The sequence below is a fragment of the Vanessa atalanta genome, chromosome 7 (genome assembly GCF_905147765.1).
Source record: "Vanessa atalanta chromosome 7, ilVanAtal1.2, whole genome shotgun sequence".
NCBI lineage: Eukaryota > Metazoa > Arthropoda > Insecta > Lepidoptera > Nymphalidae > Vanessa > Vanessa atalanta.
This window is the reverse complement of record NC_061877.1, coordinates 5148889-5165762: the sequence shown is the minus strand read 5'-3', so window position 1 is coordinate 5165762 and position 16874 is coordinate 5148889. Positions and strand designations below refer to the sequence as shown.

Here is a 16874-nt window from a genome sequence, read left to right as displayed (position 1 = left end):
AGTAACCTGGTATTACTTTCTGAAATTTCGAAAACAATATTTTTTTTTTATACCTAAGTTTGGTTCAGCCACATTATTAACATAGGTGGAATTAAATTATATGTATGCTTTTGATGTCACATAATTTGTTATATATTGGGATTTTTTTATTAAGTTTATTAAATCGGTAAAGATAGTCGGCCAATATTGATTTATGCAAAGTAAAGGTACATTTTCGCTGGAAAACGTTCGACGCCTCTATCATGTGCGATAGTACTTAATCAAAACTTCAATTAAATTTCCATACTGCCTTTCGTTATACAGCTGTATTGGGGATATTGCACAAATTAACACACTAATTTTAATTAATATACTATTAACTAAGCAGTATTATCAAACATTTTTATCGATTATTTAATAATCATTTCTTTTAAGCTGTTTTTATTACAGAAATAACAAAAAGGCACGTATCATATTAGGCGTAATTGGTCACAAATACGTCATGGTATTATCAAAAGAAATATTCCTCATATTCTCAATACGCTAACCAACCCATGGAATTTAAATGTTAGGTCTATTTTTCTGCAATTATATGTTCAATATTCTCATTCATCTTTCAAAACATTTTACATTAGCAGCCTGTAAATTTCCCACTGCTGGGCTAAGGCCTCCTCTCCCTTTGAGGAGAAGGTTTGGAGCATATTCCACCACTCTGCTCCAATGCGGGTTGGTGGAATACGTATGTGGCAGAATTTCGTTGAAATTAGACCTTCTGTTTTCCTTCACCGCCGAGCACAAGATGAATTATAAACACAAATTAAGCACATGAAATTCAGTAGTGCTTTGTCTGGGCTTGAACCCGAAGTCATTGGTTAAGATGCACGCGTTCTAACCTCTGGGCCATCTTCCCATCATCCTTCAAAAAGGTACACGATAATAGAATGTTGATGTAATGTTATGAAACAATTAGCGTGAGTGTACTAAGTATAAAGCCTTGAGTAGATAACTCCACTGGCAGATACATTTTATTAACAATCTCATTTTGAAAGAGCACCTGATGTTGAATAAAACAAAGGATCTGACAGGTGAACAAGAACCAAACACAATTCACCGAAGAAATCTCCGAACGCTCTATTGGTGTGGGTGCAAACACTCGATGTAAGAGTGGTTTGCTTAGGACCCTCGATCGTAGAACAGACAGCCGGATTACGTATTGAACGAGCTATCGTGACATTGTGGACATGATAACATGATATTTTCACTAAAAACCGTCAAAAATAACATGACATCTATTCGATAGTAAATAAATTATATTTTCTTTTTAGATATTCGTAACAATCGTGTTTTTTTCGCTTCTTACATTAATTAAATTTAGTAAGTTGTAAATATCTCTGTTTAAAATAGAATTGTTTATTAATATTGAACTGTTTATTAAACTTCCAACTAACAGCCACTTAGTAAAATGGCTTAAGTGTTGGCTATGACATAAATACGCTAAACATAAACCACAGTATTTATTACAAGTATAAATAAAACAATACTAAAAAACATAATATTAAAAATATTAAAGCAAATATTTTTTTATTAAATGAAATAAAAAATGGTTCAAAAGGATAACAAAAGAACAAGTATGATATAAAAACAAATTTCGTGTATTTAATATTAGTTTCAGGAACGTCAAAGTTGTACGATACTTGCTTAAGCGAAAACATTTGTTATTCATATTAGCAAAACGAATAGAAATATCTCAATGATTTCTCAAGATTTCGAGATCTTTCGAAAATTTGACTCAAATGTAAACCAACTAATAGACAAGTCCCTCACGGAAGTCTCAAATCTCGGTAGAGCTATACATATTTACCTTATTAAAATGTTAAAAAGACAAACTAAAAAATGTATAACTATATATTTTTTTACATAGAATTAATCAATACTTAGTCAGCTATGTACAGTCTTCGTGAGTTCGGCTTACTTGAAAAATCGTCGTCCTATCATTGTATAAAGGAGAACAGTAAAAACCGATATACTCCTTAAATAAGAGTTAAATAACTCTTAGGATACTTTTATTTCAAATTTCTTTACGATCGATGTAGTAGACCAACACTTTTACGAGTAATTTCGCATTTATAATAGTAGTCCTTTTTGCACTACATATTAGCAATTTTATATTGCGGCCTTTATATGTTGCAGATTTAAGAGGAAATTCGCATTTGAAATATATAACTTTTATTATGTTTTATTTCCTGGAATGCTGTAGACGTTCGACTGCTCGCGTTTGTTGTTCTGCGAATCAATTTCCATTATATTATCTATATTTCCTCACGTTATTGAGCCTATAACAGTTTTGTTTACGGTAACGTTTTTAAGATAATATTTTCGTGCACGAACATTCATTTAAGTTACTCACAGATAATATGTAGTTAGTTAATTTTAAAATTTTGCGGCCATTCAATAAAGTATATAGCCCTGTACTTAAAACTGATAAATCACTTACTTAATTAGAAAATTTTTTTGAAATTATTATATGAAAGTCTTTTTTGAGGTTTTTTTCTAGTTCAGAGATATTTCAGGATAAATGTCTAATTTTTAATTTTAATACACATGTGCCAGTATTTCGTTGAAATTAGACACATGCAGGTTTCTTCACGATGTTTTACTCCACCGCCGAGCTCGAGATGAATTATAAACACAAATTAAGTACATGAAAATTCAGTGGTGCCTGCCTTTTTTGAACCGGAAATCATCGGTTAAGATGCGCGCGGTCTAACCACTCGGCCATCTAGGCTTTCTTTCTAATTTGATAAGTTCAAAACCAAAAATTAATCTTTAGGCTCTACAAAAAATAAATATGTATTTTATTTTGAGCCTTGCTTCGCTTACATTTATATACACCAACCCGCATTAGATCAGCGTGATGGAATAAGATTTAAACCTTATCCTCAAAAGGAAAGGAGGCCTTAGCCCAGCAATGAGATATTTCCAAAATGACTTACTTCTTACTTTAAAATATATCGTAGATGATTATTAAAACAAAACCATTACGGAATCCTCGCTATTTAATTTTAAAATAAGTTTTTGAGTTGAGTAATCAATATAAATTAAGGAAAATTTTGTTCATTCTCGTCCCTATTAATGATTATTTTGAATTTTCATAGCGCTGTATACAACTTTGAGAATTGATTGACATTATCGTGATGTCGTGAAATATTCTCTGCGGGAAATTAGGGAAATTATATAAATATAACCTAATTATAGTATTGTCTACCGCAATTTTTATTTAATATACAAGAATTATATTATCAATAGTAAATAAGAATGGTTATTGGTCAGCATCAGATCTAACTTCGATGAGAAACCTTTGTTCCTAACTAAAATCAGGGATCTATTTTATATTTTTAAGCTAGAATAGCGAAGCCCCGTCGAACAATTTATTATTAGTTTAGATTCCCGACCGCAATACCAACAGCGGAAAACTTCACCTCCTAATTGGTTTGTAAATTATCATTTTTGTGGTTTCGTACTATAGGTATTACATTTAATTAAATTGAATGTAATGCTTAAGTATTATATAATTATTCATGCTTTGAACCATATTAGTGTAATTGTTAGGTCGGAAAATGTAATTAGAATCGATTTCAGGCAAACAAATGAGGTGGATTCTTTACCTTTTTCTAATTTAGCGTTTATTTCATTCCAGATATTAAACAAGGCGTGCTTCAAACAACAATTCACTTCTAAATTTGAAAAGGTACGTATGTTTTTTTCGTAGAATTTATAAAAAGTACTTTTAATAAGAAATTCCGTGAAGTTATCTTTAATCTTATCGAACGTATGTATTTTTGCCAAGAATATATATAAAAAACGCTTAAGCCAAAATTGTTTGTTTAAAAAAGTTAGTAACATAATTTATTATAAAATTCATCAATCTATCATGATTTAAGCTTAATTCATTTTATGTAAAATTAACTATAACGAAATGTTATGAATATTAAAGTTTGTATATTTGACAGTAATTTGTGATGGAATGGAATAGGGTTCCAACTTTTTAAAATTATTTTTAGAAAACATGTTTTTTTTTTTGCCAATTTTTTTTTGTAAAATTCTGTCCTAGGTTAATGTAGAGTATTCCGTCAGTATATCATTAATAGTAAATTTGACGATTAAAGTAGATTACCGTAGCGCATTTATAAGAAAATTAAATTCGACAAAACTGACATAAAACCTATTATAAAGTATTATAAAAACAGCACGCTTACTTGTATCCCCTACATAAAGAGGAATGGAGGGGTACGCCAGTGAATACATCGGAATACCCACTAAAATACCAACGGTACCCACGTCATCTCTTCGCAAGACGTTGCAGAATCACGCATGCCATCTAAACTCCCCGACGGTCGAAAAGAATTACTGCACATACTCCTCGCTTATTAAATGCATAAGTAGATGTTTCATCTTTAAAACTGAAGAATTTACAGAAACGTTTCATTCCTTAATTATTCCCAAGAAATACACATTTTACACAACTACATATGTAATATTAACAAAGGTGTCCCTGGCAGTATAAGCACGCTTCGTACCAGATTTCATCAAAATCGGTTCAATATTTTATTCCTAGAAGCTTAATTGACAAACAGACAGAGTTAATTGCGCATTCATAACATTAGTATAGATAACACAGTTCACTTAATATACAGGCGGCCGAACTTCATAATTATAATAGAGAATTACTTTAATTTGAGTTGGAATCATCAGCATACAAATCACCACTATCACGATTCGTAATCGAAGGTAATGAAAAAGAAGCTACTCTTTAGTAAATCATTTTTGATGTTTTCAAAAATAAAAATACTTACATTATATATCATGAGAGTCAACACCAATTAATTTAAAGCTGTTTTCATATCGAAATTCGGCCGTGGTGAAAGAGATTAGAAGTAGAGCAAACAGCTGTACATATTTTCCAAAGTAACGAAGTGTTTATCTGCTAATATTTTAACTCTAGGCTGAAATTTCTTGAAATAATGACCTGATACCAACTTATTAGTCGGCTCAGCATTTTTTGTATGCAGTCAAAACGGCCTCTGAGCTGATAACCTGATTAATATTGAACTTTCGTCAACCGACTATGACTTCGTCTATCAGTTTTACGTACATTAATCACACGTTTTTATAGAGACTCTGTATTCAGATTTAAATAAAAAGTGTTTGCTATCCTTGAAACAAATCACCGATTTTCCACACCATGACCTGGTGCAAGCCTAACCAAAAAAATCACAGAAAAAATATAAAAAAAATTAACATGAAGCAAGGACTCCTCTATATTCACAGTCACGATTTCAACGAGTCTGTACTAAAAACCGCAACCTGTTTAATTGGCGTTAAAATAACGATGTGACTGAATTATAGCTCTGTAATAAATAATATTTTTTTTTTAACATCCGTTCGTCAAATCATTTAATATTTTGAGGCTTTAATGTGTGCAGTCACTGAATCGAATATTGATACAATGAAAATGGAAATATTGTTATATGGTATGTTTTACGTATTTTGTGTTTATTCATGATAGGAATATACTGTATAAGCGATATACATGATTGTATGGAGTCGTCGTTTCAACCAATAATTATAATATCTCATGAATATATGTAGTCTGTACGATATTTCCACTGAGAACAGTCTTAGCCATTACGTATTTTTCGTTTCTCACCTAGTGTGGCATACACTCAACAACGACAACTGATATTAGAATTGTTTGATAGTGTACTGGTCCTTAGCGTTATTAATGCACAACGAAAGTAATTCGTTCTTAGTTTCGACTTTTTTTAATTACAGTTACATTGAGCACATCATGAAAGTTTTCAATATAAAAGGAGGAACTATGAAGAAGCTTTAAGATAAGATTTCCTTCAGAACGTAGATCGCGGGAATAAGTGCTAATAAGGAATTCAAAACAGCGCTTAAGATACAAACAACTAGTATCTAAAATAATACAATAAAGAAAAGCTGTTATCTTTAACAGGACGTTGTTGTCAAAATATGTAAATTACTACTGTAATTGCTCTTACACATACAAACCACTGAACCAAATTTAAGAACTTTGGTTCGAAGAAAACTTAAACTCGAAGGAGGATATATGTTTATAACTTAAACCTGACAACTAACCCACAAACGCGACTGTAGACGCGGGCGACAACTAGTTATATATGAATGTTACTAGACGTACAATTTATGCTACATTCAAAAATTAGACATTTTATTCTGAATAAAAGTAATTCTCCAATTATTTATTAAAAAAGAGTAGATGTTTGCTCTCTAATTTTGTAGTACAAACATTTTCAAAGGGCTTATCGATTTAATTTATTTTTATAAGAAATTTTCTTTTCGTGTCTCTTTTATATTATCATCAAAACTGCGCGTATAAATAATAAAAGACTTTTAAAAACTGGGAGGCGTCATAACTTATTTCTGTAGTATTTCTCATTATTTAATAAAACAATCCAGATTTGCAACGTGTGCACTTACCTACTTAAAAAATCATATTTACTGCGACAGACGATATATACTTTGACGTCTAACAGGCATTTCCTATACCTTGAGGTAAAAGAAAGAGGATATATATATAAATAATAGAAGTACGTTATAAATACTATGTAATATTTCTAGAAGTACTTTGAACAACGTCAATTCTCAGAGGCAGATTTGAACATACTAAACAACAACAAGCTAACAATTGACAACGGAGCACTAATGAGGTGAAAAACGAGGTTTTTAATGTTACTTGTTTTATGAATATATTGTATTGTGTAGTATTACTAATATAATACTGCTACATAATGAAATCTATACTTTTATTATAAATGCGAACTCTATGTCTGTCTGCCCGTTGCTCTTTCACCGCTACTTACTGAACGCAATTGTTAAGTACCATTTACCATTTCTTTTGTTTTTTATTTATTTTTCTCATTCAAACTAAATGTTTCGTACTCATTGGTTTATTTTATTTAGTCGTAACGAAATTTTAGAATAGTTACACATCGTAAAGTTGAACACAGTACGGATCTCATATTAAACAAGAAATATCGATCAGTTTCAACCAAACTCTAGTGAGAGACCGATTTTAATTAGTTGAACGTTCCCTTTACACAATTCAACTATTTTAATAAATATACATCCATTGCGATCGGAGCTGGGTCACTTCACACGCGTTGCAATTTCCAATTAATAAATAAAATAAAAAAGTCGATTATATAAAATTTGTTTGTACTTTTTTTTTTAATAAAATCATTGTAACTTTGTATTCGTCTATTTGAGTGGATAATGAAGACCAATTTAAAATACTCTAAAATTCTCTAGTCTCTAAGTCTTATCAGACATATTTTTTTTACAGGATTACAGTTTTCACTATTTGATTATTTGTTTATAACATATAAAAATATATTGTTTAAATAAAAGTTCTCGTTGACATTAAACAATATTAATATTTATGTATGAGAACCGTTTTGACTTTGATTTAGGACCAGTATCGTCAGCAAACAAACATTTTTTACACTGCTCCCTGATGTCGTATCTAGGTGAAATATTCTGCTATCAATCCTGAACTGTTAGCAATATTTTAAAGCAAACACTATTAAAAAGTCTGTAGTACCCAAAACTAGCTTTTACTGGAAGGTGCTTTAAATCTAAAAATAACTTAGAATATTACTATAATTTAAAGTACCATTCGCCGTTCCTTTAATAATGTCCTCCTCAGTTATTTTGAGCCAGTTGTTGGAGCGCGAGCATTTTAACCGATGATTGCGGGTTCAAGTCCATGCAACCACTAACTTCAACTTTCACGTGCTTAACTTATGTTTATAATTCATCAACTGCCACATGTGTATACACCGCGTTGTTGCTGCGTGGTGGATTTATCTCCAAACCTTCTCCTCAAAGGAAGAGGAAGAACTTAGCCCAGCTGTAGGCCTCTTACAGGCTTTTATAGTATAGTTATATTAAATTATTTTTATTATATTATTATTTCATTCAAGAATTTTAAAAAATTGTTTAAATATACTTAATTAAAATAAATGAAATTTGGGATAGAGTACATAGTCTAAAGTAAAACGCAGTGCCTATAACCATAACCAATTTTTTGGAACAAAAGAAAAAAAAATAACCGAAACAAACAACCTACCACTAGTTCAAACATTGAACTATCAAGTTAAAATATTTAAATAAATATGGTAGTTACCGTAATGCATGAAAAAATTGTGACCGCAAATCGTGTATAAATCACTTTCGAATAACACTCATAATACTCAGGAAGATTTCCCTAGCCGCCGCCACTATTAATCTTTCACATCTTACTTATTCAGTAAAATAATGATTCATGTGAATTCCGCACAACATTTTTCGAATAGAAATAGTAAATTTTTGCTTTAAAAAATTTATTACCCGTAAGGACTTAAATCAAATAGGAAATATATATTTTTTTGTTATCTAATGTAATGATTTCAAAACATCATACTTTTTTAAAAAATAAAATGACACGATATTTTCTTGGATTTAACTGAGATCAAACATAACAGCCCTTTGAGTACACCCGATAATATCAGTTCCTATTACGAATATAGCTAATAAGCGTAAAATAAAATAAAATTGTGTTTGGGTGCATGTTAGTGTGCACTTTAGTTAGGACACTGCCATAATATTTTCTTTAAAATCTAGACAGAAGAAAATTATACATCTAAAAAATTCTCAATATCTCATCTCTTATAAAATCAATCCAAAAACTTAAAAGTCATTTAACAAAATTGGAATTTGTTTTAACATCACCAAATGGATAAAAATAATTTGAGTATTTTTTAGGCAAATTCAATTAAACTAAAATTTTGAATTCCTTAAGTTTTGAAATATAAATCTAGTTTAAATAAAGCATTCATTTATCTATAAAATACTGATAATCTTTCAGAATTCACAAAAAATATCAAATGACCATAATAAACAAATAAGGTAAATCAAAAAAAAAAAAACAAATTCATATTACAAAAAAACAACAAAATACAAAACAAACTACGTGAATTCATCGGAATGCTGTTGACACGGACGTTTGGGATAATCTCATCGAAAGATTTGATTTTCCGCTAAATTTGATAGAAGTAATGAAACACTCCCTCGGGTGTCAGTTCGATCCGACTCGACAGAATGTGGGACACTGGATTGTTAAATTATAAAAAAGAAGCAAAACAAAATACCCTACACTAGTTTTGTTTAATCTTTTGTAGCTTATTTAATTATATTAATAAATAATGTCAAAAATTTCTCGATATATATCTTAACTATAATGTGTATTAAGTTGTGTCTAAGTCAAGTTGTGTGAGTCAGGTTTATAAAACCAATTTCAAATACGTTTAAATGTGAAAAAATAAACAAGAAAAACAAATCACATTATTTAACAACAAATAAATATATAATAGAAAAGCGGCCAAGTGCGAGTCGGACTCGCTCATGAAGGGTTCCGTAGCAGCAAGTAACAAGGTTTATGTTTATGATTTTTTTTTTGTATATATTTGAGTTGATTAAATGAAAGATAAATTGCGGTTTAAGATTTATGAAATTAAAAAAAAAAATACTTACTAGATCTCGTTCATACCAATTTTGGGTGGAAGTTTACATGGTAATGTAAATCACATATTTTTTTAAATTTTATTATTCCCTTATTTTAGAAGTTACAGGGGACACATTTTACGGCTTTGGAAGTGTCTCTCGCGTAAACTATTCAGTAGAGAAAAAAAAATGTTAGAAACCTCGTTATCGTTTTCGAAGGTCTATCCATAGATACACGTATGATTTTGATGAAAACTTTTATTTTGTGATTTTCAGTTCTAAGTATGGGGAACCCCAAAATTTATTGGTTTCTTTTCCATTTTTGTGTGAAAATCTTAATGTGGTTCACAGAATACATCTACTTACCAAGTTTCAGGAGTATAGTTCTTATAGTTTTGGAAGAAAATGACTGTCACATACGGACGGATAGACAGACAGACATGCCGAATCTATAAGGGTTTCGTTTTTTGCCATTTTGCTACGGAACCCTAAAAACTAAAATCATACTACGGAAAAATCGCGCTCTTAAAATTATAACGGCTTACACAATTATCGAGTTAATTCAATTAAAGCAGTGAGCAAGATTTATTTATATATATATTTTAATGTGCTGATTAAGTTTTTTATTAGATACCCAACACAGCAAATTTAATTCTTTTGTGCACATTAATCTTATGTCCTCTAGAGATGTAGACTTAAATAAATAAAAAATATTAATTTCACTCTAAATTAACGTTACCTCATTTGTGGAATTGTGATAAATAGTTTAGACGGAATGCATACTTGCTTACATTTATTCCTGCTGAAATCATATACCCAACATTGTCCAATAACCATCATTTTTACATACATATATTTCCAAATCCCTTAACTCTTATACATGTGTCATTTTAGTTAAAAGAAAAATTATGTGTCGTAACTCACGTCACAGTCTTTTCATCGAGTTTCAAATCACAACGATTCTTATGAAGTTTCACGTCAAAAATCTTTACGATTTTTAAATCACAAATTCTTATTAATGGTGGAATGTAGAGTGGCAGTTATTATTCAAATAAAATAAAGCGATTATAATAAAATAAAACACTATATTATTATATATAACTTAAAATACACAACCTTTTCCCGATTATGTTTTTTTTTATTAAAAACAAACAAAAATATAACCACACCGATCAATATTTGATAAATGCTTTAAAAATTTACAGAAAAAAAATATTTTACTTGATAGATTTGATTACAATTTTGTCTCTAGTATAGATAAATTTCCCTAAATTCCTTCGTCTTAGATTCGACAATGTGTTTCGTTAGCACATTCCTCTTATTCAATTTGCTAGCGAATCTGTTCCGCCAACCCTATTATCTCTTATGCGAAGATTTATTTGATTATACTATGGCGTTTGAAGTCACTGACGTTTTATAATTTAAAACATTTTCATGATATACTTGAATATTTAAAAGCACATGTTGCCGGAGCGGGGTATTATTTGAAAATATATTAACATGCTTATTTAAGAATAAATCTCAAATTCATAAATAGAATAGATACAATTTACTAAGTGAATAAACATTATGATCACTAAAATCAACAAGCTAATCTATCAGACATTATGTACATAAATAAATATAATTTGTACGCGTTTTACGGTCCAAAGGCAGTCTAATTATTAGTAATATGACAAGCACGACTGTTTAAATTTTGATTTAAAAAAACGATCTTTAAATAATCGCTGTTTACCTTGCAATCGAAGTACCATTAAATCGAGATTATTGGATCACTACATAACAAGTTTCCTGCAAGCGACTAGTCCTTCCTATAATAGGTACACTTAACGTGAGCACTGGACACTCTTCTCGGTAAATATTTGCTCAATAATTGCACGTCCACGATGACGTCTGTAGAATAAATATTCCCTCCCCTAGAGGAATGTACGGATGAGGTACAGATGGCTCCGTTGGCAATTTCTTTCACCGTGATATAGACTTTATCACTAGTGTGACAAGGATAACAGGTAAATGCGAGGCTTACTGTACAAGATACCTTACGCTCGAAGCATCTCTTTATTGAACGAAATTATGCCTCATTGCTTTGTTTATGCATAACTGGCGAGATTCTCGGAGTTTTTTTGTTTACCGTCGTCATTATCTATATGGGAGCATTTGAAAAGTACAGTAGATATTTATTTAGTACGAATCTTTTGTAGATTTTGATGTTTTAAGTCATAAATCATACATTTGTACATGACCAGGTTTCGCCCGCGGTTTCGCTCGCATTTAAGTGTTAGGTAAAAAAAGTAGCCTACGTCCTTCCTTGGAGTTCAAGCTTGCTTCAGTTAGAAAGAGTTACTTTCACATTCATAACATTTGTATAGATCATTTAAAGAAGAACCCATGTTCCACAACTATTAGCACTATTGCCAGTTCCAATTTAACAATAATAAAAATGAAGTTAACTAAAACTAAAAGTCTTATGCACTATTTTTTTTTGTATATTATTCTGTAAAATCGTCGTCGTATTATAAGCCTTACGAGTAGCTCAAATAAGTGTGTCTTTATTAACCCTCAGAAGAGAGTATATACCTTTTCTCATCGTATTCCAATTGAATTTCTTATTTCATAATACCGACTTATATTTCCTGATTGAGTATAACCCACTTTACTTTCTAACTTAACCCATATATCGTCTCCATTTACATAAAGAATGAATAAAAAGTTACGTAGCATAAGAACCTTACAAGGCAATTTTCGATTTTTTAGAAGTGCTACTTCCAAAGAAAATGGCATCAACTTATCTATGACAATTGTTTGAGGCAGTGGCCTAAGCAATTACTGACTCCTTCGTTAGCGATCGCTGGTTTGAACCCCACTGAGACAAATGTTTGTATTAGGAATATGGATGTTTGTTATGGTTTTGGTGTTCGTATTTGTGTTTTACTTGTTTCTGAACCCTTGACACGGTTCCCTAGTCGAGGCGCATGAGAGTTACGAAATTATTAATTATTTAATTCCGCTAACCCAACTCGTTTTATTTACTTTTATAATGTTTATTAAATGATGCGAATGGATAATGTAGAATAAAGCGTTCTTGTAAATCCAATAATCTGGTGATTAGTGTAATTCACTTTTACTATGTTAATACTAGCTGCCCGTCCATAATTCGTACAGGTAAAGTCGGTATTTTATCCCGAGCTATTTTTGAACGTGTGACATATTAACAGTCGCCCACCGATCTATTCGCCCGTACTGTACTAATGCGTAGTACAACACATCTCGCCTATTTATGCATGCGTCTATTTAAATATCTCTTTTTTTTTTAAATACCGTTTCGAATTTCTATTTGTAACAAGTAATATTTATATATACAATGCTAAACAATACAAATAAATGTAAAGTACATTTACCGTTATTTTTTCATTTTATTTTAAACATAAACATAGTCACTGTTCTCTCATACAATATTTTTGCGTATCGATCATATTTATGTCTAACTTTCAGTTTATAAGGTCCTGGAACGACCATTTTCTCAGTGTGTTCTTGTCGTTATACAGACAATGCATTTATGTTATATTGAGGTATAGCAACATTATAATTTGAGATTCAGTTAGGTATTAATTGATGAACAGGAGCCGAGATGGCCCAGTGGTTAGAACGCGTGCATCTTAACCGATGATTTCGGGTTCAAACCCAGGCAGACACCACTGAAATTACATGTGCTTAATTTGTGTTTATAATTCATCTCGTGCTCGGCGGTGAAGGAAAACATCGTGAGGAAACCTGCATGTGTCTAATTTCAACGAAATTCAGCCACATGTGTATTCCGCCAACCCGCATTGGAGCAGCGTGGTGGAATATGCTCCAAACCTTCTCCTTAAAGGGAGAGGAGGCCTTTATCCCAGCAGTGGGACATTTACGGGCTGCTAATGCTAGGTATTAATTTTGCAAATATGTATCGTTTCGATTCGATACATATTTATATCTTGGAAGTTAATAAAACCGACCAAAGATTGATTGAATGTTTTTATCAGTATTGTAAACTTTTCCAATTTAATTTCTTACATTCAAACTCAGGCACCTTTTAAATTTTAATAAAACAACAACGAAAATATATATTTTCAAATTTAAACCTAACCTTTACTTTGGGAACGCAAATGAATGAATAAATGAATGAATTTTTTAAAACGTTTGCTATTACATGACCCAAATCAAAGAATAATGTTTATTTATTAATACAACATGTAGAGTATCTTATATATTTATATGTATGGACATATCTTTATCTATACTCGTACTCAAAAATGGTTTATATATTCTAAAACATAACTTCTGTTTAATAATTAATCTGTAATCTTCATAGTAGAGAAAAGGTCAAATGATTTAAACGTCATTGTTAGCTCTGTAACATAAACTATGAGCGTTTAGTTACGATAATAATAGATGTAAACAATCTTATTAGTAAGGGTTTAGTTTAGCGTTCTAAATTAACTATTTATTTAATTACTAGTACTAATACCACCCACTTATCAGATATTCTACCGCCGATCATCAGTACAATCTCAGTGTTCCGGTTTGAAAGATTAGTGGGCCAGTGTAACTACAGGCACAAATGACATAATATCCCCAAGTTTTCCAAGGTTAGTGACGCATTGGCGACGTAATGAATGGTTAATATTTCATACAGTGCCATTGTCTGGGTGATCACTTATAATCACTTATTATCTGTAAACATAAACAATATTAGTAAATTTTACATCTTTTACGTTTATAAATATTCTGGCATTCATATATATTAAAAAGACTAATTATAAAATACATACCTATTTATTTATTTCAGAAACAATATTTTTTATATAATTACAATCAACTTTATAGATAACAAACACAAACTTCTAACCCCCGTTTTACCCCCTAAGTTTCGTAAAATCCGTCTAGCAGATGTCTACACCCAATAAGGAAAATTTCAAGTTTGTGGGTGTGAGATGATATTCTGAGAATTCGTGATTAATTAGTGAGTGATATTTCGCTTTTATAAATATATAAAATAGTACGTTAATGTATTTAAAAAAAAAAAACCTATTTTAAATAGTTGATTTAAAAGAAGAACATTGTGATGTTAAACCTTTTTAGTGTTTTAAATATTGATGTAAAATAGCTAGAACATTAAGAACTGTTGTATAATATTGAAACGTAATGAACTTGTCCTACTTTACCCTTATCGATGAAATATATCAAGTAAATATTATATACATTGAAATGAATATTTGTAAGATGATTTATTTTGTTCTACCTCTGCTATTGAATTAGACTCTATATTATTGACACACATAAAGGTATCATAGTTTTGTGTAAATGAGTCAGTAACTTCGTAGCTGTCAGTGTGGACGTTAAAGGTGCTATTCAATACAAAACAAACTACGATACAGAACATTTTATCGCTGCAACACGAATGACAGTGACAAGTGCTTCCGTGAGTGTCCGTCGTTATGCTTAACAAAGGCTACCTTACAACCCACTATCGTATTACGACCGTCTTTCGACGCGATTTGTAAAGGTTTCCTGTTTAGTCCCTATTCGATACTGTATCAACTGTCAGCAGTCGACGTCGCGGTAATTGTTTGTGGATTTTCATTTCATAGTAATATATTATTCAATTTTATCGTCAAGGATACTTACTACAAGATACTTTTATTTCAAATTGGCATAGATTAAAGTTTATTAATGAAATTAACTAAAAATCACTATCATATTATTTGAAAATAAATTAAAAACAGTGGAAGGATTTTTTTATACATACAAAAATATTTTTTCAGCTAGAGTCAACTTCAAAGCTTATTGTTCATCATGGAAAACTAAAAGTACTGTTAGTACTTCGTATGGATACTTTAAATTTTATGATGACAAAACTTTTCTCATTGCAACGAATGAAGAAGTTCTTAATTATTCAAATTAGCCGAAACAACAAGCGCGCTTGACCTGACTGAAAATTTATTTGACATTCAATTCACTGCTGTTGTATTGAAATGTATAACTTTAAGACTTAATTTAATCATCGGTGCTATTGAGATAAGTCATTTTTAGCGCTTGACTGAAACAAAAAACGCTAACACAGTATTCGAATTAATATCAATAAAATGAAGTCGTCCTTAAATTGGATTCGCGACACTCACTTATATTATTACTATGATAGAAGTTTATAATTATGAGTAGTTACACTATAAATAAAATACCTGATATATATGCTTTTATGTAATAGGAAGACAGAAAAGCAAATAGACCACATGATGGTAATTGGCACTGTAAGAAATAATGCTCAATGTTACGCCCCATGTACCTGTAGTTACACTGTCTCACTTACCCTTCAAAACTGAACTTAACAATACTAAGTATTGCTATTTCGCGGTAGAATATCTGATGAATGTGTTGTACCTACCCAGATGGGCCTGAACAAAGCCTTACCACCGAGTAACAAATTCATATAAATGTGAGTTAAAAAGTGTAGTTTAGTAAGTTGTGTTATCAGTAGGAACGCTTTTTGTTTACAACAATAAACCAAAACCACCATATAAAATCTACACAGCGACTATGTAATAAAAACATAACCAAACATATTAAGCAATATAAGGTTAAGAAAAGATATAAATTGATTAAACTAATTTAGGTAATTTATCTACACGCACACATATAATATACATTCACACATATTAAACTCATTTATTATACACAGGTACACGGAAATATTAGATGAATTTTGATTACCTAATTAGAATTAAAATGTTGTATATACTACCTTTATTATTGTAAGGAAAAAGCTCGACTTCTGAAGTACACGACATAACACAAGTTAGTTGAGAAGTAATAAGATGTTTATAAATGTTAAGCATAAAATCTTAGTTATTATTATTATTAGATAATAATCATATATAAACAATAAACATTACTATAATGATACATACATTAATCTCGTAAAACCTAAACTATTAAATCTGATAAATTACACACTGCAAAATGCTTATATTTATCACATGAGAACGCATTAAATGTGTGTCATAACTCATTATAATATATTGCAAGAATGTAGTCCAAGAATTTTGGATAGTGACTGCAAGGCAAGAAGCGCTCTTTCTTGAAGCGCCTTACTCGTATATAAATATATTTTGTATATATTATAATATATGATAGATAGATGGTATATAACAAAAAAATATATTCTTAATTTTTGTTCAAATTTTTCAAATATATTAAACGACCACGTGAACGCTTTATTAAGTATGACTTTTTTTTTAACAAAACACGTTCTTTAATATTTTTTTTTATGA

The 16874-nt window shown here is 30.5% G+C and overlaps 1 protein-coding gene across 8 annotated transcripts in view; it reads left to right on the top strand.

Moving 5' to 3' along the window:
• The window catches only part of LOC125065490 (poly(rC)-binding protein 3), a 191582-nt gene that overhangs the window by 132130 nt on the left and 42578 nt on the right, over positions 1-16874 (top strand). For all 8 annotated transcript variants that reach the window (XM_047673129.1, XM_047673127.1, XM_047673121.1 and 5 more), the window contains one exon: positions 3677-3727. The gene's annotated coding sequence lies outside the window, so the exon portion shown is untranslated. The remainder of the gene's footprint in view (positions 1-3676; positions 3728-16874) is intronic.